The following is a 21,817-nucleotide window of genomic DNA, read 5'->3' on the forward strand; positions in this document are numbered from 1 at the left end:
AAGATGTTCCCATGCTGGTATATCAAATTTACAAGTTTGACATATATATTAGTCACTTAACACACAAACTTCACTGTTAACAAATGGATGTGTGATATAGCATAAATATTGCCTGTGATCAATCCACAAAGGATGTTACAGCTAAAGTGAAATGCATATACTATATGTCGAACTTCTGTCTGTCTCTATATCATTCGTTTCATTGCACAGCAGATTATACTTTTTAAATATTTCAGATTGGCTTCAGGAAATAGGCAACATCAAATGTAGTTCATGCTTAGAAAAGGCTAAGAAGGTATAGAGAGCATTTACAATAGCATTGAGAGCACCTTCCAGATATATATTTCCAGATATATATATCAGACATTCTTTCTTGCCTCCTGGTTTAATTAGGAAAGTCAATTCATGAAGTGCTTTAAAATGTCATATTTCTGTCGTGTCTATGTGAATCACTACAGATCACTAATAATGATGAATATTGTTATTCTTTAAATTTTTATAAGGACAATTAAATACCAGAAGGCAGATATGAAAAAAAAATCAGAATTAGATTGAGCTTTCATTAAACCTTTTGGCTAAGTTCTTGTTTGTGTTTGTAGTTTTGTTTTATTTTTACTAGGAGAATGTTTATTCAAACTCTCAGAAGAATTAAACACAAATGATCTAGGATATTTTAATTATGGGAAAGAAATGTTTCTAAAGTCAAATTATGAGAATAAGTTCCTTAGATGCAGGATTTAGTGAAGTGTCACCTACCCAAAGATAGATTTATCAAGTCCCTAGGAGATACTTTTCATGTTAAAGAAATATGATCTGTGGCAATTTACATTAACATTTTTAAATTTGTTTTTTCTTAACACATGTGAAGTTGTCAATAACTAAAATAAGGCCTGTCCACCAGAATGTCACACTTTTTGTAAAGGATAGTGTACATCTTACGAAAGATTATTTACCAAGCAAGAAAATAGGCAAGAACAGATGTGCAGAGATTTTTCCATGGTCTTTCTGGAAGTTCCAATTTCTTTCTCAGAGAAGAAGAGATCAAATAAAAGTGGGGTGATGGGGGAAGGAATAAAGAAAGCATCTGTCACTGACAAGTAAATGAATCTGGATTTGTTTCAGAATATGTGGAGGGAAATAAAATAGTGACAGAGAATGGTTTTGGCTTCCCAAATGTCAGTGTTTGATGTGAGGTAGAATAGGAAGTTATTTCTTTAAGATGGGAAATGGGAAACTAAAAATGAAAACAATTTTGGTGGTTTTCTAGTTAATCTGGGAGGAGAGAGAGAGAAAGGGAGAGACATCCTCCTGAGGAAAATAAGCACTATAACATAAGATAGCTGGCTAGCCGAGCACCCCTTCTGAAAGTTATCACCTGTAATGTGTCTAATGATAATCAAAACAGTACATCCTACCCAGTGCTGAGCAGCCTAACCAGTGAAATCATCATGTAAATAATCTAGCGAATGAGGAAAAAGAAGTGGATAAGGATGTTGGCCCCTCAGAATGATTCTTCTACTATGCTTATTTTTCATGTGCACCGGCCTCTTTAGCCACTCTGTTGGTGAAGAAGAAGAATCTTGTTTTATTGATGAGAAAACTAAAACTCAAATGGTTTAAATTATTGGTCCAAGGTGAATTATATTTTAATGAGTTCTAACTCATAAATTCCATTCTCTGTACTACTCATATCTTTCTACCCTTGGTAGGAAACATCAGTTATTCAGAATTTATATTTTTATGTTACAGAACAGAAAATATATATGTATATAACTATTTAATATTTCAAAATATCAGAGAATAAAATTATGTGTATCTTAGCCATGCAAAATTTTCACAAGATTTAGTAAAATATCACATGCTAGTGCCCTCGGTGAATCGTCTGCAGATCAGAAGCCTGGGAAAGAATTTGTTGATGATCACATGATCCAAGGAGAAAGGTTATAGGATGAAAGGGCTCATGGACTAGTGACCATTGGCACATGCCCAGTGAACCAGCTTGTCACAGACTATAAGGATGACTGCATCCTTCGGAGAGTCAAGCAGGGAGGACTGGCGTGGGTGTCCATGGCTTCTGCATGGATAACTGAGCTCCCTTTCAATTGATACTTTGAAGAAGAGGCTAGGATGACCTTCTTCGAGAGTAAATCTGTAGCATGCTACTCGCCAACCACACTATCTCACGGAGAATCTCAAGGGATAGCAGGTAGACAAGTGGATCTCACTGGAATATCATTCAAAAGAGTAAACCAAGGAGACTCTTACTCTTGGGAAAGCTAACAAAGAGTAAGAGTCTCAGTGAGAGAGTGTATGCTTCTCTCTGGGGGAGAGGAAACCCAGAGACTTGGAGTCCAATTGGCAGCAACAGAAGGTAGCAAATGTAGCCTGCCTGAGCCTGGTGGCAGCAGCAAACTCCAGCGCAGATCCAGACCCAGATATCAGGTTCCTTATCAGTTATGGATGAAACTGAATTATAATGCAGAAATTACATTTTGAAATGTCAGAGTGTGGATTGGCTTTCAGAAATGCCTTAAAGCCTACTTCAAAGCCTTGTTTGCATTATTAAATTGCTTCACTTTTTCTACGTGCATATAAAATAGGCATTTTATAAATAAAGAATATAGCGGTCATGTTCGTAATGTAATTTGAGTGGCATCTCTCCCAAGCCATGTATCATAGTTTTGAATATCTACCATCAGAAGACAAGATTATTTTTGTAAACATATTATCTTAATATCACTACATTTGGAAATGCAAGTATTCTGGTTAGGCAACACCTATCAAAAAGTCAACACTGAGATGTTTTTGACCATTTATCCTGACAGGAGACCAGAGATATTTTTGATAATTATCTAGGAATGGAGAGGAGGGAAGTCTGAACGCTTGTGTCTGTTGTGGTGCAGAATGCTGGCAGCTGTCACATCATCAGGGGATACGTGATGGTTGAAAACAAACTTGCAGACTCCAAAGCGTGGTCTTGTTTGTTTAGATTCACGAAGGGCCTGTACGGTACTTAGAATGGGGAGTATATTCTCAACAATTTAAATTCTAAATCTTTACCGCGTGACTTCTAGCTGTCGTGAATAATGATAGGCATGGTGAATAAAACAGTGAATATGACATGCATGAAAGTCTTAATTATTATTTCACAGTTTTTGCTATTTCGGAGAACATTAGCAGTAATTTGTTTATACTTGAATTGGTTTTATTCTTCTCTTTTGAAATTTTACAAATAATGAATCACGTTTCTTACTTCTTCCTTCGAATATGTTGAGAGTTCCCTGACACATGACAAATTAGGAACTCAAGTGTCATATTAAATCTTGAACATAAATGAACTTGAAGGTGGATGGGGGAGGAGAAAAAATAAGTGGTTGGACAATGAGTGTGGAGAACAAATCATTTAGTGTCTACACCAGAGCCTTAAGGTAGCCTCAGGACAATGTGCAGGATCTTCAAGGTTTCTTTCTCCATAAACCAACTGGTGAGGTGCATGTGTTAAAAATAACATGTTCCTTGAACAGACAATAGGAACATTACTGAAAATTATTTCCTGTCAATAAACATAAGTGATTATTTCATATTGAAAATATCATATCATCTTATCAATTTGATAATGTGATAGTACTGAATAAATTTATAGTATTTTAACTAAAAACAAACAAGCTAACAAACAAATTCCTTGTGGCAAAAATATTCCATTCAGATCCTCCAAAGCCCAAACTTTGTCAATATTTGTTGAAATTCTTTTCCACCAACATGGGTAAGTAAATGCAACAGCATATGATCTTTGGCCTCAGTGAAAATAGCCAAGCAAATTTTAAAAGACTGTTCATGTCTCTATAAATGCAGACGAATAAGGGGCTACCAAGGCATTAAAACTACACGATTCACCATGGCTCATTTACATAGAAAATTATAGAACTTGGAGATCCTGGGCACAGAGCGAGTGTACGTGAGCATTGGACAGACACCAGACACTTCAGGCCAGAGATCATTTGGCTGTAGTTTTATTGCCTAGATACCAGTGTATGTCATTATAATACAATGAGTATGATAATACTATAAAAATATATTTATTTGTCAGATTCTGAATGTATAAACATTCATTTTAAATAGCTGGCATCTGTGTAATGGTTCAGAAAAAATGTATTTAGCCAAATTTATGTTTAAATCATTATTCACAATCAGACTCCAGTTGCAAATTTTCCACAGAATAAATAATTGTGTGAGTATAGGAATATCAGAAAAAATTGTGACTTCATCTCATCCTGTGAAAGAAACGATTTTATAATAATTGTTTTACACAAAGAGTTGTGTTGAGATAGTTGAATGGGATAAGTGAATGGGATAATTGATGATTGGAAGACCAGGCTAGTAAAGTTCATTGAGCATTCCTTTAGTAACTCATTCAACAAAGTTCAACAAAGCCTCTTATGTAAAATTTATGATGCAAGTTGCTAAAACTGAAAGTGTTCCTAAAACTCTTTATAGTCTCAAGGAGCTATATTTCAATGATTAATTAGCTAAGGGTGTACAATTTTCTAAAGGTGAAAAGAATGATACAGGTTAAGGTGTTCTTTTGTTACAGGGTCTGTATGGGCACAATTATAGAATTCTACATACATGAATTCTATATGAAATGGCAGTAGTAGGTATTTGTTTAATTTATCTTAATGAAAACGGTAGATTAAAATAGAACAGCCCAAACATTTTATTTCAGAGCACTCATAGATTTATAAAATTTACAACAACTAGTACTTCCACAATCCCTGACCTCCCACAAATGTCAAGAATTTGTGGTTAAGAAAGTGTTCTCTTTGGCATAAAAGAAATGCAAGAAAGAAATCTATGCATCTTTCTTGCTTTAAAGCCTTATTATTTGTAGTTTTGCATTATATCCACAGCAGCTGACCAAAGGAGAATTTCAGCAGTTGTGTGGTAGGCACATCTAAGATGGTCTCCAGTGGTTTCTACCTCGTTGTATTCACATGATGCAAGTTGCTAAAACTGAAAATGTTTTGTGATCCTTTCCCCTTGAGTGTGGCTTAGATTTATTAATTCATTTCTAATGAGTAGACTCTGGCAGAAGTTTGGAATTTCCCTATTAAAATTAGGTTATACAAAGACTATACATTACATCTTAGTTCCCACTCTCTCTCACACACACATTTTCTCTAAGGGAAGCCAATGGCCATATTCTGAGCTGTACTACGGACAGGCCTATGTGGCAAGGACTGTAGGAAACTTCCATCCAATAGCCAGTGAGGAAATGAGGCCCTCAGTCCAACAGCTCGCAAGGACTAAGTACTGTGAACAACCATGTGAGTGAGTCCTGGAAGTAGACCCTCTTTCAGTCCAGCCTTCGGCTGAGGCTGTAACCCTGGCTGCCATTTTGACCTCAATCTTTCTTTTGTGAGAACTTGAGCCAGAGACACTCAAATAAGCTCAGCCCAGATTCCTGCTGCACAGAAACTACACTAAAACAAATGTTTGTTGCTTTAAGCTGCTAAGTTTTAGGGTAATAGATTATGCAGAAGTAGATAACTAATACAAGTTGCTTGTAGTACGCTGGTCCTCAGTGACGACATTTGTAACATTGTGTAGCTCCTGACACTTGCCTTACGTCTCACGGCCTGAGTTCTCAGGAACCTAAAAAATAGATTCAGCCTGGATGGATTCAGGTGAACCAAACCCATAAAAAAGTCTCAAAGTCATACTTCATAATTTTAGTAAGAATTAAAACTGCTAAGAAATGGAACTGTCAGGACTTTGGCAATATATTATTTCCACATAAACCCGACAAACTTGAAAAACTCTTGATTTTAAGTATTCATGTTCAAAACCACTATTTTTGTTTTCCTCAGTTTCAGATTTTGAATATTAAATACTTGTAGTGTAAATCCCAGATATAATTATATATGCTGCCTTTAAAAAATTACCTAATTCCAAACAAGTCATTAAAATAAGATGCACCCACTAAAAATAGTTTGGTGTATTATTTTTTTTAATTAATTTACTTATTTATTATTTTATTGGCTGTGTTGGGTCTTTTTTTTTTTTTTTTTGCTGTGCGCAGGCTTTCTTTTTAGTTGCGGTGAGTGGGGGCTACTCTTCATTGCGATGCGCAGGCTCCTCATTGCCGTGGCTTCTCTTGTTGCAGAGCAGGGGCTCTAGGCGCGTGGGCTTCAGTAGTTGCAGCATGTGGGCTCAATAGTTGTGGCTCACGGGCTCTAAAGCGCAGGCTCAATAGTTGTGGCTCACGGGCTTAGTTGCTTCAAGGCATGTGGGATCTTCCTGGAGCAGGGATGGAACCCGTGTCCCCTGCATTGGCAGGAGGATTCTCAACCACTGCGCCACCTAGGAAGCCCTGGTGTATTATTTTTAAACAGACCTTTTAAATGTTGGTATATAGAAAGTATTCCCTGTATCCACATTAGCTGTATTTAGCCATATGGCTTCTGTGTGTTCTAAGACGTTGTTATACTTGCACTGAAAATAAGAGACAGATTAAATGACCAACAAAGAAGTGATAAATTAAAAAAAAATTTAAGAAAGCACAACTGCTTTTGGTTGATTATTTTTTTCTTTTTTTTATAAATTTCTTTATCTATTGGCTGTGTTGGGTCTTCGTTGCTGCACATGGTCTTTCTCTAGTTGAGGCGAGCAGGGGCTACTCTTCATTGTGGTGCACGGGCTCCTCATTGCAGTGGCTTCTCTTGTTGCAGAGAACAGGCTCTAGGCATGCAGGCTTCAGTAGTTGTGGTACATGGGCTCAGTAGTTGTGGCTCACGGGCTCTAGAGCACAGGCTCAGTAGTTGTGGTGCACAGGCTTAGTTGCTCTATGGCATGTGGGATCTTCCCGGACCAGGGCTCAAACCTGTGTCCCCTGCATTGGCAGGCAGACTCCCAACCACTGTGCCACCTGGGAAGTCCCTGGTTGATTTTTAAGTTGCCAGCAACAGGGGATGTGGAGGATAGAAAAAGGTCTTTTTTTAAAAAAAAAATTTCTATTATTTATTTATTTATTGGCTGCGTTGGGTCTTTATTGCTGCGTGTGGGCTTTCTCTAGTTGCTGAGACTGGGAGCTACTCTTCATTGCAGTGTGGGGACTTCTCATTGTGGTGGCTTCTCTTGTTGAGCACAGGCTCTAGGTGTGCAGGCTTCAGTAGTTGTGGCACATGGGCTCAGTAGTTGTGGCTTGTGGGCTCTAGAGCTCAGGCTCAGTAGTTGTGGCACACAGGCTCAGTTGCTCTGTGGCATGTGGGATCTTCCCAGTCCAAGGCTTGAACCTATGTCCCTGCATTGGCAGGCAGATTCTTAACCACTGCACCACAAGGGAAGTTGCAGAAAAAGGTCTTAATCAAGGTTTGACTTACAGCTGTAGCAAATAGAATTTAATGACCTGGGTAGATACAAAGATAGTAGAAAACGAAAGGGCAAAAATAAGTGCACATTTTAAGGGAGAAAGACAAACTTGGTGCTTAAAGGAGAGAGAGGGAAAATATTCCACATTATTCAGAGCTTTGCAGCAAACAGTAACGTAGTTGAAGCTGCTCAGAGCCTGCGGGGAAAGACAAAGGGAGCATGACTACTCTGGGTGATACCTGGGATGTACGATCAACTCAATCCATTGCCTATTTGGAGTGTTATGGGCATGAATTTTACTTTATAAGCTGAGGGATAAAATAAATGTCAAACCCTAATATTTTATTTAATCTAGTAATCTTCACTTTCAGCTACAGCCTTGCATGCTTGTTGGAAAACTCATCATTAGTAATAGAGCTCCTTTGTCCTCCCTGGGGCCTGTGCAATAATTCAGAACCTACTGCTTCAGTGGAACAATTAAGCACAAAATTTGGGGCTGATCCCATTATCCCTGAAGCTTAATGCCCAGTCCACCTGGATGCATTATGCAGCCATCCCCCTCTGAGGCCTTGCTACCTCCTTATGAAGTAAACGTAAAACAGGGCATGAGGCAAGGATATCACAAGCCTATCTGATCTCAATAATCTTTCAAGAAAAAGAAGGTAAAGTTGAAATCTGTCCTCTTCCCTGCTATTCTTAAGGGTGTTCTAAGTCTCTTATTGTGTGAATAATGCCCCCTAGAATGAGAAACAAAGGGGAAAATATGTAGGGAGGCAGGTCAAACAAGTTTTACAACTTGTTGAACATGAATACTCTCTGAGGTAAAGAGAGCATTGGAGGCCTTACTACCATATTCAGATGGAGAGCAAAGAGGGAAGAACCCCATAGAGAAAAGAAAATAAGAATTAGCACTAAAATGAACATTTACGTAACACTTTTACAAGACTGTAATAGGTGTGATGAGTACTAGAAAGATGAAATAGATATAATCCTTAGCTTTAATAAACTTAAAATATAGATAGAAAGATTGGATATTTATACAAGGTATAACATTTTAAAAATAGATCCTGAAAAATATTTTGAAAGCATAATACAAGAGAACAGAAAAGGAATTATTTAGGGCTTTGAAGAACAGATAGGACTTTGACAAATGAGATCCGGTATAAAGTACTCTAAGTAGCTTAAAAAGAGGAAATAGAGGTCAGAATAAAAATATACAAAATTTGAAAAATGTACTATATGAGATGAATATTTACTCAAAAAGAGAACTGGTCCACTGATACATGTTTATCTTAGAATGGGTACCCTAGAAAATATAGTCTGTTGAAAATCTTATCAGTTAGTAATTTATGAGGAGGTTCAGACTCAAGAATGCAGTATTGATTGAAAAGGTAATGAGACTGGGAAAATAGGGGAGCACTTCTGGAGTGCATATTGAGCTGGCTACCACTTTTTATTTTGTATAAATTATTACTCAGCTTCTCAGAAGTTTTATCTGGGAAACTCTATTAATATCTGTTAATTCTTTGCAGGTGAAGAAAAGAGAAATAATTTATCTTCTGGTTCCAGTATTACATTGCTCAGATTTTTTCTCTGAGATATTAACTTCCCTTCACTTCTGGTTGTAAATAGAGAGCACAATGAAAGGCCCATGGTATCTTATGACTGTGTGCCAAAGAGAGAACCTAATACTGCTACCCAAGGATGCAGCATGGGCAAGAGACAAGGTTCTGATGGTTGTGCACACCTGGTCATTGTCCATGGTAGCTAGGATGACACAATTTGCCAAGTGTCCTAGTCCCAAGAAAACCTGAAGTGGTTTACAACAGTTGCTTATATAGTCTACACTGGCAACAGGAAACTACCTTCATTCCATTCCAGTTTTCAGCACCCCCTCCATAATATAGGTCTCTTTTTGTGAAAACGACGTATTTTCACTGCTTTCCTGAGAGGCAAAATACAAGTCCATTTTGTCTCAGAGTCTCTTTCAACAAGCTATGGTTCCTGCTGATAGAGTCAATCCCAAATCCATAATTGGTGCTCCACCATTTTCTTCCTCAGCCATCCATCCTAGATCTCCTTTTCTCTTGTTCAGCACTTTTGTTGGTCTCAATTGCTTGTCCGGTGGGAACAAATCAAACCCTTAATTGTCTTATCTTTGTTAGGTCACGTTTCCTGCAATTGATCCTTTATAATTATTACTGGGTTTGAAAACCAAGACTCCACCCAGTGAACTCCATAGATTTTAGGTATACTTCTTCCTATCCCCCATGTGTATTGGCATCCCTAGCCCCACATGGTAATCAGTGTCAATTGTTCCAATTGTTTAACTCCTTTCCCTACCTGCTGAGCCACAGGGATGAGAAATCAAGGTGGCTAGATGATAAATCGTCTGCTTCATCGGGATTCTTCTTGCTTCCTTAGCAGTGTGACCCCCCAACTCCAAACTCAGTAGTTAAAGCCTCTAATAAGACAAGCTCTAAGATGCAGGGAAAAGAATTTCAAAATTAGCAAGGGGGTCATTGGCAATGAGTGGATGGGAGCCAATCCTACATTTATCTCTTTGTTCCCAGACTCAGATATTCTAGATTTTAGGGACACAGTAACCTATACTGGGCATTTGGTCAAAGCATATACTACATCCTGGATGACAATATCTCAATCCCATATGGTGCCAACCCTCAGCTGGCAAGTTAGCTTGACCTTTCATTGGCCAGCCCAACATTTTATCTGTGAAGCTGTATCTGGTGACAGAGCATATAGTGCCAGCATGATGGTCGTCTTGTCAAGATGATTAAGGTTAACAATGACCTGAAGGAGCATTGATATAGCCAAGGGACAAGAAACTGGTAAAGCACGGCTGTCCTTCCCACACAAAAGCATACTGATTTTGATCCTATTTACTAATGGGTCTTAAAAAGAATGCATTCACTAGATTAATAGCTACATAACAATTGCTAGAGGCTGTGTGGATCTTTTCCAATAAAGATGCCACATCTGGCAAAACAAATGAGATTCAGTCTGTGACTTGGTTAAATTTAAGATAATGTAGAATAATCTACACCTCCCCCCACCTCATTTCTTTTCCCCAAGAGAACCATACAAATGAATGAAAGCAGATACAATGTACAAGCATTCCTATCTCATTTAAGTATTTGAGGATGACTCTAATCTCTGCCAATTAACCAAGGTTTTATAGCATAACTTCTGGTTTATTGCCTTGGCTGATTTTGCGAGGTGGGGTTGGAGGGGAATTTTCAGACGCTGCCACTTACTCCTTATTACCAAAAAAGCTTTTATACTACAAGTTAGGGAACCTGTGCAAGTATTCTGCCATCTGTTTGGAAAAATCATCCTAATTTTATTCTCACATAGGAGGAATAACCTAAAGGTAGTAAAAGTGATTCTGATCAACAAATTCTGATTTGGAAAGGGGATGCTTCTCCCACCAATAAGCAATGCTCTAGACACCAACTGGCTGTCCTACAGTTCAACTCAGTGCTGACACTATCTACAGGAGATGGCTTCAGATTGCGCAGGTCAGGGGTTCACTCTTAGGAGACTACCCCCTGCCCCATCTTCAGATCACAATGAGGTTGTTACCTGTGCTTCTGACTGATGCCTAAAACTTGGCTTCTGTGTGCTGGTGCCCAATCAAACCTCGGAGACAGAGTTTTGGGTGACGTATAAAAGAATAGCTTTATAGCTTTGCCAGGCAAAGGGAACACAGTGGACTCATGCCCTCAAAAACTGTGTGTCCCAACCCAGGAGGATTTAGCAATGGTTTATAGCAATGGTTCAAGGACAGGGTTGCTGATAAAGATGAGGCTGTGTGCAAGGCCTGCACTCCTTTAATCTGGCCTCAAGGAGTCTCTTGATGAGATTCTCAAGCCTATCAAGCTGTGATCTTCTCTGAAATGAAGAATGATAACATATTCCATTTGTTGGGGGTTTTGGTTCTGTAAAGAGCCTGAAGATATTATTATGTGGATTCCTTGAGGCAAACCAGTACATGCCCCAAGGTTGCGCTGTTGTATCTTGGCTGCTCCTCCCTTGTCTCTACATCCACTCCCTCCCCTGATTAGCAACTGTCTGAAAAGCTTCTGTGCCCAGGAGCCCCACAGGGTCCTGTTCAATTTCGTAACCAGTGATGGCCATGGAAGTTCCCATAATCCTCTGCTTAGAGGTCTAATAATTTGCTAGAGCAGTTCACAAAATTCAGAAAACCTGTTTATTTGGTAGATAACTAAGTTATTAAAAATGATATTAAAGGATATGAGTGAACAGCCAGATGAAGAGATGCACAGGGCAAGATATGGGAGAAGGGCTCAGAGCTTCTATTCACTCTCACGGTACACCACCCTCTTGAATCTCCATGTGTTCATCAACCCAGAAGCTCTCTGAACCCTGTCCTTTTGAATTTTTATGGAGGTTTCATTACATAAGCATGATTGATTAAATCACTGCCCACTGAGGCTTGATCTCAGTCTCCAGCCCCTCTCCCCTCCCTGGAGGTTAGAACTTGGAAATGGAAGTTTCAACTCTCTGATTACAGGATTGGTTCCTCTGCGGATCAACCCCAATCCCTAGGTGTGTTCCAAAAGCCACCTCATTAACATAATAAAGGACACCTTTATGGTTCTCCTCACTTAGGAAATTCCAAGGGTGTTAGGAACTCTGTGCCAAAAACAGGGAGGGAGACTGGACCTTCCAGCCATCCCAGCAACCCAGCCAATATCACGTGAAGTAGAAGAACTGTTTAGTCAATCCACATGATAAGTAACAAATTGATGTTATTTTAAGCCATGAAGTTTTAGAGTTGTTTATTACAGAGTAATAAAGCAACTGACACTGAAATAAAACAAACAAAATAGGAATGAAGACCAAATATATATTTCTTGTTATAAATCACACTGTCACAGGTAGGCCTTTGAACTCGCTGGAATGACTGTAAGATGAACTTGGGTCAAGATTTCGTTTATCACCAGTTCTTATACTTTCACTCTAACTGAAGGAACATGATGGCAATTTATATCTCCTATCACCAGTGGCAGATCACCCCCTGTATCCAAGTGCTCTCATAATTTTTGCCAGTGTAAATTTTTGTTGGTAAATGGATGCAGGTCTTTTTAGGAAAAGAACTGGAGGAATATTTATTTTGTACTTTTCAGTGACATTTCAGAATCTATTCTCCAGAGACCCAGCCTCCCCTTTAGTTGATAGACTCAGGGTCTGATAACAAGCTAAGATTAACATATGGATAAGAAACCACATTTTTTTTTCAAAGTTAATTCTGTTTGCTTTCTGTATATATGTAGCTTTAATTTTACAAAGAATCGATAGGATTATCACATGTAAAGAATGCAATTGCTAGATCAATAAAAAGGAAATTATGATAGAGTTTGAAGACTCCCTGCTGTACCAGATAAAAGTGTTTTATGTAGAAAATTAAATCTTATCAATGAAATAGTCACACATATAGTGGAAATTCTGTGTTTCTTATATGAATGTATCTTCAATGACTTTGATATTTAAGATAGGAAAATAATACTTGGGGAAGTATTTCAATTTTTTTTGAATAGTTGAAGCATTTTGCCTGTGGGCAAAGATGGAAGACATGGAATAGAACAGCTAAATATCAGAGAAGAGAATTTTATTATTTCTTTACCAAAAAATTTCATCTCATGAGGAAAACACAGTAAACCAAATCAAACGTATATGTCAGTAAAATCACCAAGTTAATCAAATTTATATTTAAGAAAGAAGGGGACCAATGCTTTATTATAAGTATGACATAGATAATTAGGAAGGCACATAAGTAAACATAAGCAAGAAAGTATTTCTCAGAAGTAATATCATGGGGATGTTGGTAAAGACCAGCACTTTTCTGTTTCTTTTTGTTTGTTTTGTTTTGTCTAAGATGATTTATGTAACACCGTTCCTAATTAAGAAACAAAGTGGTCCAGAAATTCTAACATAGAGGAAAGATTATGATTAAATAGATATCATTGAAATGTTATGGATTGAGACCAGTGATTAGAAAAAAGACATTTTTCAAAATCATATATGTAGTTGAGAAGCGGTAGTTTGGCAACAGTGCATGGCAATGAAAGAATGCCTTGTGATAATCTATGAACTCCGACAGGAAAGAAATGGTTGCAGGTATTTTGTTCAGGAATAAAGGAGGGAGACCATAAATAATGTCAGAATACACCTTATGTTTTCTGGCTGAAAGAAATAGATTGTGTTTTCCCAATCTAATGAAAAATAACACATACAGAGAAAGTAGAGACATCTTAAAATGTCATTTACTTCATCATTAATTCATAAAATATTTATAAACTCCTGTATACCAGGGATTTCTTCCACAGTGAGGACTAGAGCACAACTCTTCAAGTTCTCACACTAATTGGGGAGGAAAACCTGTAAACATTTAAGTACTGCAGTATCATAGCAGGATTTTATAGAAATACACAAGAGGAACTTTGTAGTACAGTGTTCAGTTCTGTACATCAGCTATTCAGGGGAATGTTAGCCAGTTAGGTCTAAAATACATGAAGAGGAAACTGAAGGTTATAAAACCATGTCATAGGATAAACAGTTGGAGTAAGTCAGCTTCATGAGACTAAAATTTAAAAAACATATATTTTACTTGCTTTTTTTTTTTTAAACAGACAATAAACTGCATATATTTAGAGTGTACAATTTGGTTTCTTAAGGAGAATATTTCATTAAAGAAGTTATTGATACAGGTTATTTGGAGAATGCAAAATACAAAGTTAGATATCATGCTTCATTTAGAAAAGAGGGAAGATGTTTTGAGAATATTTAAAGACCAGTTACCCCAAATGTCATACCTAGTTTATAACCTGTTATCATAAAGTAAGTTTTGTTAAGTAGGCTTCCAAAAAGATAAAGAACTTTCATGTAAATACTCAAAATCACTGTTAATAATTATCTCAAATATTGTTACCTTATAAACTGGAGACCAGAAAAGTTTTTAAGTATTTACTTCTAAAATATTTTCTCAAAACAGTGTTCATTGAGTTAAAAATATATTTCTTAGCTGAATTTACTCATTTTTTGATAAATTCATACATTATTATAATGTTATTGTTATAAAAGTAACTCAACCAGTCTATAAGAACTACATAAGCTCTTATTTGTTTAAAACATTACTTGAACATATTTCTTCTTGCAAGTTTATACAAGTAAAAATAAATAAGAATGTAACTCTAACATATTGTTTCAAAACAAAATTTAATACTTCAACAGAATTTCAAACTTTATACATATTTATTTTAAAGATATAAAATATATAGATAAAATATACTTTGTGCATGAAAAAAAATGCACATATTGTTAATATATAAGTAGTTTGTGTGAATAAGTTTGTACAAATCATAGTTTCATTATCTGCTTTTATACTCAATAATTTATCATAAAATATTCCCATATTTATAAATATAGAAGAGGTTAGCATAGTTGCTGAGAGCATGGATTCCAAATTTAAACTGCCTGGGTTGAATCCTAGCTCAGCTATTCACAAATTATTACCACAGAGTGCATTACTTTGCCTTTCTTCACCCTAATGGTCACATGCTTCCATATTTTGAATATAATTTAATTTATTTATTCAGTTTCTAATGCATTAAGAGGTATAGGCTGGTTTCTATGTTTGGTATTATAGCTATAAATTTTCTAATAAATAACCTTATTTATGTGTATAATTGTCAGGTCAATTCTCAAATAATGCCAAAGAGCCTATTTATAGATAAATAATATGCATATACTACAGATAAATGTTTTCTTCTGCAAGCAACTGTACTGGATTTTAAATATGCTTTACTATTTTCAGATAACAAAAGTTCAATACCTAGGAATGCCAGAACTGAAATCTCTGTAATTCTTATAGAACTTCCATGATGGACATATAGTAGCTCTTCTAATTCCTGTTTCATGCTATGTTTAAAGAAAAAATAAACAAGAAAGCCAGTGTCAGATAAAGCAAGCAAAGCAATAATATTCTTAGGAACGCTCCCAAATTATTTCTCTTACTTCTTATTGACCAAGACCAGGTGATGTGGCCGTACTTTTATACAAGACAGTGCAGCAAAGGGAAGAGGCAGTCCCTGGAGAGGGCAAAGGGCATTACATACGCAGCTCACAGGGACTGCCAATGCTTACTTGTTGTTTCGTATGTAAATATTAATAAAACTACTTACAATGCTTCTAACCAATATATAGTTCCAATCCCAGGATATTCTTTTTTTATTTTTTTGAAGAATTTCATTCTCTTTTAGGACTGAATTCTCGATGTGATAGCTTTTTGATATGTCAGCTTGGCTAAACTGAACTACAGTCCCTAGAATACCCTTTCTAAGATGATTCCCATTAGGTTGGGCTACAGGGGATATTCTTTTAGGAGAGTTGAAGGAGAAAAGTGAATAGCAGTCATTTTATAGTATCCACATTCCCCTCCCAATTATTCAACATATACTTAGGTGCTGCCGTAAAGTGATTCTGCAGTTGTGATTCGAGTCCCTGATCAGTGACTTTAAGTTCATCAAAAGGAGATTGTGCTGGAGGGGCCTGACCTAGCCAGTAAGAAGTGCAGTTGAGGAAGAGACTCCACATGCCGCTAGGTCTGCAATTGCTGTTGCTCACCTGAGAATCTTTCTTTCTGACTGCCACCGAACGACCACAGCTTTCAGATCAGGCATGTAGCGGTCACGTCTGCTTGGGATCTTCCCTCTCCAACTATCGTAAGGGCTTTGGAGTTGCTGAGTCAACCCCCACAGTTATATAGAGTGATTCCGTATAATAAATTCAATTACAAGTATAAATAAAATAAAATATAAACATATATATGTGTGTGTGTGTGTGTATATATATATATATCCCTAATGATTCCATGATTCTGCTTCTCAGGTTGAACCCTGATTGAAACACTAGATATAATAATTATGAAGCCATCAGAGAGTGCGTGTAACATGGTCAAAGAAGAAAAAGAAGAGGAAGAAGAAGAGCAGGAGGAGGAGGGGGAGAAGAAGAGTGAATTTGAATACTTAGGGAAGCATTGTGCCATCCTTAATTCAGCAGATGGGGAAATACTTTCATTTAAGTTTTGAACAAAAAAAGTGTAGCCAATATAAAAGTAATTCTGTGACTGACAAATTACTAGTAAAAATCCTTTGGATGCTATATAAAATGGAAGCAACCTTCAAATATCATTATTCAAGATTTTGTGTGTGTATTTTAAACATGAAATGTCCCTGACTTACTTCCCCTGAGCAGAAATAAGTAGAATATTTTTGGAGAGTGTACTGCAAATTGTGATATAATGACCTGAGGGAAAATGATGTGTATGATATATAGAAAATAAAAAATTGGAGAACTCTAGACTGGATAAGTACACAGATCACGATAAGGATCCTCAAAGGCTTGTTTGTACAGAGAGAATGAAAATACTATGCAGAGGTCCTACTATAAATCATTTGCATTCAATAAAACAATTATCTTTGTCATCAATTGAATATAATTCCCATTCCACAGGACATTATCATTCTAAAATAGTCTGTTTTCAATCATAAATTTCTCAATTAAAGATTCCCCAAGTAAACTGTTCTAGGCAGGCACATGAACAAGGCAGAACTTATCCATTCTAGTACTCACAGGATACAAGCCAGGGTAACATTAACTTTCTATGTATGTTTCTTTAAAAGAATAATTTATTTCTAAGAATGAAGCACATGAAATTTATGTGTATAGAGCATAACTTGAGAGTTTAAAAATAGTAAGTGTAACCAAGTAGCGCCACTTAGAGATAGAGGTGAGTTTATTTTTATTTCAATGTTTTTAGCATGTAGGTATATATAGGTGGGTACTGGGAAGCAATAGAATATACTGGTTTTTAAAATCTAGATTTTTACAGTAAATAGACAGTCCAAATTCCAGCCGTGATTTGCTAGATATGTAAACTTGGGGAAATTAACTGAACTCCCTAATTCCTCATATCCTTATCTGAAAACGAAGTAGGGATGAAGATATTACTTGCAAATGTGTAGGGCTGCTTTGTACAGTGCCAACAACATGGTAATAATGAACCTAATGTTAAGTACATACTGTTATCTTAAAACTTTGAATATGTGTTTTCTTTTCTTTTGCTATCCTATTTTCTGCTTCCTCTTACATTTTCTTTTAATTACATTGACACATAATCCAGAAGATTGGCATAAGGTGTGTGTGTGTGTGTGTGTACCAGTAGAGTGCATAGCATATTCCAAAATAAAGCATTGTGAAGTGAAACCCGGAGATATTTTGTAACGGGATAAAGACAGGCAGATCTTGGGTAAAATCTGGGAAGAGAAGCTAGAGGCATCTGAGCAGACAGTCAGCTAACATCATTTCAGAAAAACATAGCAGCAAAGTACCACAGATGTGGAGACAGAGAGATAGCTAAGTGAATTCCCAAATCAGCTTGGCTTCAGTTGTCTTCTTTCCTGGCAGAAATCCCACAGCCTGTTATTATCATTACTTGTTTATAAACACCCTTACTACCTTGTTTTTCTTTCCTTCCACTTTATTCATGAAGTCCCAACTTTGATAAACTCTAACACTCAAGTCTCCTGTCTTGAAATTTGCTGGAGGAATAAACAAATGTGTCTGTTGGTTTCATTTACAAATGAAAGATCTCAAATTGACATCAAGTACTTCACAGCAACTCTCAGAGTATGTTTTTCAGTTATACTTGCTTCCACACTCTCCCGGATACTACGTCTTAACTGTTCTACCTTCTCTTCTAAAGAGATTCCCATATTCCCACTCCTTCTGCTCCGATGTCTGATGACAGTATTGCATAATTCACTTTGAAGATGGAAGGCAGCACATGGGGTGTCTCCTCCCTTGCCACCACCAAACTTAAAAACCTATACACCCAAAAACAGATGATTGAACTTGGTGTACCCCCAAAAAAATAAAAAAAGACAAAAAAAAATGACACTGAAAGAAAAAAAAACAAACAAACCTATACACCCTTTTACCTATTCTATTCCCTTCTACCGTCCCTTACATTGGAGAAAGTTCCACAACTCCTATCTCCTATCGAAGGCTTATTCTTCTGTTTGTACCACAAAATCTTCATGCTTCCCAAACAGGTGTGTGAGAATCACTTTGAGAGCTCTTTATCAGTGTATATTCTTGGGTTATATCACCAGAGATTCTATGTCTCCTTAATCACACCTTTTCCCGTTCCAAGGTGGCATATGTGCGCGCGCACAGGCACACACACAGACGCACACACAAGCATACACATACCTACTCATACACGCTTACACCTATATACAATATATACACATATATACAATATATACACATATATACAGTACCTGTTCCCTCCTGCATACTCACACAGTATGAGTACGTACACACGTACACAAACTGTACGTAATATAATATGCATACCCATATACTGTCTGGGCTGGATTGTGTCCCACCAAAACATTCATATGTTGAACTCCTAACTCCCAGTACCTGGGAAGATAGGGCTGTTTTTGAAGATAGGGCTTTTAAGTAGGTAATTAACATAAAATGAGGGCGATTGGGATACCAAATAGTACACTCTAAATATATGCAGTTTATTGTATGTTAACTGTATCTCAATAAAAGTTCTTAAAAAAAACATACAATGAGGTCACATGGGTGGAGCCTAATGCAATATGACTGATGTCCTTATAAGAGATAAGACACAGACATGAGCAGAGGAAAGATGATGTGAAGACACAGGGAGAAGATGGACATCTACAAGCCAAGGAGAGAGGCCTCAGAATAAAATTAACCTGTTGACTCCTTGATCTTGGATTTCTAGCTTCCAGAATTATGAGAGAATAAAATTCTAATTTTTAAGCCACCCAGTTAGTGGTATTTGTTATGTAGCCCTAGCAGACTAATGTAAATACATATACCAACTGCCCTCCCCAATTCATACACAAACAGTTATACACACATAACACCTCTGTAGACACTCATTAAGCTCCAGCAGTACTAGTTTTATTTCAGATTTTTTACAGTTTTGAACATGTCAAGCTCATACCTATGGTAGGAGCTTTGGACTTATTTGCCCTTTTGTTGGAATTATTCTTTCCCACTCTTCTCTTGGATTATTTCTTTTCACCTTTCAAGTCTCATCTTAGTTGTCACCTCTTCTGAGAGCCTTAATAGTGAAAGTAGTCATCCTCCTTCTCCATTATTATTTATCTCTGCCCATTGTGTGTTGGATTTACAAATCAAAATCTTATTGTCTTTGTAATTTTGTTTCCCTGATTAGATCATGAAAGAAATGAGCTCTGTGGTGGTGGAATCAATTTTATTCCACTAAAAGCTCATATTCCTCCTATGAGCATGATGACTGACACATAGGAGGTAGTCCTATTTGTTGAATATATGAATACAAAACATCTCCAGCTGAGTTCTCTTTTGGGTAGTGAGTCTACGTGTGTGAAGGTGAATGTGTATGTGTTTCTTTGTGTGATGTGTGCATCTGTGTGCTTTCTCCTTCAGGAGAAGGTGGAGATGAAAGTGGGGGATAAATAAGTTGCCTGAAGAACTGTCTTTTTTTCTGTTGCTGTTTCCAGATCCGTTTTTAATTCCAGGTGCAGTTAAGGAGTAATGACTCAGTTCTCTACAGTCTCTAGCATTCTATGTAATTTTAAAGCGGTTGTTATATATATTAAGATAATGTAAGCATGAGGTAATAGATAGGACTTGTGACAAAGTGGCTATGGAGAGCTTAGGAGAGGAAAGGTAGATATTACTCAGATGTTTCAAAATTGTGTGACAGGAATAGTGTTAGTACCAGCAGGGAAGGGAATTCAGAAGGAGAACTCTTGAGGAGGATAAATAATATAAGAAATTCAATTTTATATATGTCACTTTCAACATTGTGTTGAAATATCAAATTGAATGCTCCAGCTAGTTGTGCAAAATTCAGGTCTGGAACATGGGACAGGTTCAGTGCTGGATATACGGGCATGTTAATGTAATGCCTTCGTGCTATCATTCAAGCCATGGAAGGAAATAATATTATTTTTATCGGCTGGAGAAAGGTTGTGGCTAAAATATCAAAGCCCTATGCAGCCTTCCAAAGAGTATTTTAGTAATGGATCTAGGTTAACACATTCTTTCTGGAAAGATATGGAGTTTTCTGGTTTCTGTTATTAAACTCAGGTATAATGAAATTTATTTTAGTCATTAGTTGGTTTTAGTTTTCATTGAGAGACATATTTATGCTTTAGTCACTGATGACTTGTTGATGTCGTTGGTGTTATTGTACAAGTATCCAGTGTAGAGAGTCAAGGGAAGAGGTTATTATTCTCTAATCCAGCGTTCATTTCTTCATGAAGAAAATGAATTATACAGAAGTCAGATACAGTCTCTTTAATGGAATTGGTTTGATAAAAAATGAGGCGATTATATTCCAATTACCAAGTACCATTTGCTGTTGATAGTGACTTGAGTCCAAATGATGAGTCCTGTAAATTAGAGTATGTTAATTTTCCCTTCAATAATTGAAATAATGATTGTAAGTAATTATGAAAATAATAAATTGGGTTACTTATATATCTAATATCAATGAATGATCAGCCAAAAATTTCAAATATGCAATGTGGTCTGCAACTCATTCTGTTTCTTAGCATCACGTAGGCACAAAGTACTTAAAAATAGGGCATTCTTACTATAGAAGAGTTATTATAAGATATCCATTGTTAGTTGGACTTGGAATTTAAAGCCTATAAGGACAAAGGTCAGAATTCAACATGCTGTGATTTGAATTTTCTGTTTCTAGCAATTGATTTGTTGCAAGACATCCTGCTGTCTACAAAGACAGCCTCTGATCTCCAATAGCAATACCCTAAGAACTGACAAATGCGAATTATATACCAAGGCTATTTGAGATACAATCACAAAATATTTGGAGGTCTTTAAGAAAGCATATAACTTTTCATGTACTACACAAAACTTCTTCCAAATTAAACTAAATTTTAAACTGATTTTTATATTTAGTTTTTAAACATTATTTGAGCATTGTCTGCCTATTAATCTAACATGAAAAACAGCATAGAAAGTCTGAAAATTTCTGATCTGTATAAACAGAAAGTTACATTACCAAAGTATTCCCAAAGACATTTGAGTTTTTAAAAATATATTATCAATTTTATAGTTTCTCCCTGTGATGAAATTTGTAAATGCTCTCCCTAAAACAGACATTTCATTTCATTGCTTCCAGCTTTTTGGCAGAAACAGAAAAGTGAATAGCTAACACCTGGTTACTAGCTACCAGCCAACCTTGCAGTTTCTGCCTCTGTGGAAATGAAGTTTGAATCTTAGAAATCAAAGTAAAATGAAAGTTTTAAACCTTTAGTCTGTTTCCTCAAATACAAGGGCTGTATCC

Source organism: Hippopotamus amphibius, chromosome 14 (assembly GCF_030028045.1).
Source record: "Hippopotamus amphibius kiboko isolate mHipAmp2 chromosome 14, mHipAmp2.hap2, whole genome shotgun sequence".
Taxonomy (NCBI): Eukaryota; Metazoa; Chordata; class Mammalia; order Artiodactyla; family Hippopotamidae; genus Hippopotamus; species Hippopotamus amphibius.